Genomic DNA, 2,063 nt, shown 5'->3' with positions numbered 1-2,063 from the left:
CGGGAATTGAGTTCAAATAGTGGTCCGTGAACTAAGTCTGTCTCTAGGGGTGGCTCAGCCTTGACATCTTGAGTAGGCTACAAGACCTAGGTTTCTATCTCCCCACTAGAAGTCACCTCTAGGCTAGCAAATCAAAACATAGACTAGTGTACAAAGGAATCATCCAGAAAAAGAGAATTGAGTTCCATGAACTCTGATTTGACATTAACGCTTAAAAGGACGATAAATAGCTCAAGGATATCTCACAAGGTGTCATAGTCGCCACGGGTGTTCTCTCAGTGCTCACAAGGAACCCTAAGTGTAATGAATCACGTAAATATGTTTATTTAACCTCGTGAGATGCATGTAGATACAGGAAATTATATAACCAAATTAACACGAATGTACTACCAATCGATTATTCATGGAGTCATAAAATCATATAAAGAGAAACTACGCATAAATGACTCAAGTGTGTAGTTCTTAGGTTATATGCAAGTATGTGAAGGGTAAGAGTCAATGTTAAAAATGGGATAATGCAGTGTAAATCTTCAATGCTCCTCTTTCTCTCTCTCTTTCTTTTTGATTTTTGAATTTTTTTTTTTCAATATAACACCATTTTCCCAAGGCAAACCACATATGTTTAAAGCACGCAAACCACAGGGTAAATTCTCTTCCACCCCCCAACTAGAATGTACCATTGTCCCCAATGATGCAGGAGAATTGAAAGAATTTACCCAAGAGAGTATTTAAACGTAAAGCAAAACAATTCTAAAAATATAAATGAGAAAAAGAAGAAGTACCTGAACCGCTTTGAAAAGAATATAACGCTAGAGAATAAGAAATAACAACTACAGAACAAAGGAAAACAATGAGAAAAATAAAAATGTAAATGAGAAAAAAAAAACACAAAAAGGGAAAAGAAAAGAAAAGAAAATGAACTATACTAAGTGGGATCAAGCAAATGTAGAGTAGATTCCTCAAGTGCAAAGTTAGAAATAAAAGGCTTGAGCCTTTGACCATTAACCTTAAAAACATTACCATTTTGAGGATTCAGAATCTCTATAGCACCATGAGGAAAAAAAGTCTTCACCACAAAAGGTCCACTCCACCGAGACCTTAACTTACTAGGAAACAAATGTAGGCGAGAGTTGTACAATAGCACCTGTTGGTCGGGCTCAAAAGTCTTACGCTGAATGTGTTTATCATGAAAGTTCTTCATTCTCTCCTTGGACAATTTAGAATTATTGTAGGCATCCATCCTCAGCTCGTCCAATTTAGATAACTGCAATTTTCTCATGCAACTAGCATCATCAATGTTAAAATTGCATTGTTTAATTGCCCAATATGCCTTATGTTCCAACTCTACAGGCAAATGGCAAGCCTTACCTTACACTAATCTATATGGAGACATGCCTAAAATGGTTTTAAAAGCTGTTCTATAGGCCCACAAGCTATCAGACAATCTCAAAGACCAATCCTTCTTATTTGGGTTAACAGTTTTCTCAAGGATGTGTTTAATTTCCCTATTTGCTAATTCAGCTTGCCCGTTGGTTTGAGGATGGTAGGCAGTAGAGATTTTGTGATGGATACCATACTTCTTCAATAAGGCTGAAACATGTTTGTTGCAAAAGTGCGTGCCTTGATCACTGATTATGGCTTTAGGCATGCCAAACCTTGCAAAAATGTTTTCTTTCAAAAATTTTATAACCACTTGATGGTCATTAGTTCTGCAAGGGACTGCCTCAACCCACTTGGAAACATAATCAACGGCAAGCAAAATGTATAAACCCCAACCCCAAACCTTAAATCTTAAAACCTAAACCCTAAACCCGAAACCCAAAACCCTATAACTTTAAACCCTAAACCCTAAACCCTAAACCCTAAAACCGAAACACTAAACCATATAAACTTAAACCCTAAACCCTAAACCCTAAACCCGAAACCCTAAACACTAAATCCTAAACCCTAAACCCTAAACCCGAATACACTAAACCCAAAATCCTAAATCCTAAACCCAAAAACCTAAATACTAAACACTAAATCCTAAACTCTATACCCTAAACCCTAAACCCTAGACCCTA

This window comes from Malania oleifera, unplaced genomic scaffold (genome assembly GCF_029873635.1).
Source record: "Malania oleifera isolate guangnan ecotype guangnan unplaced genomic scaffold, ASM2987363v1 ctg239, whole genome shotgun sequence".
Lineage (NCBI taxonomy): Eukaryota > Viridiplantae > Streptophyta > Magnoliopsida > Santalales > Ximeniaceae > Malania > Malania oleifera.
This window is presented reverse-complemented; position numbering follows the sequence as displayed.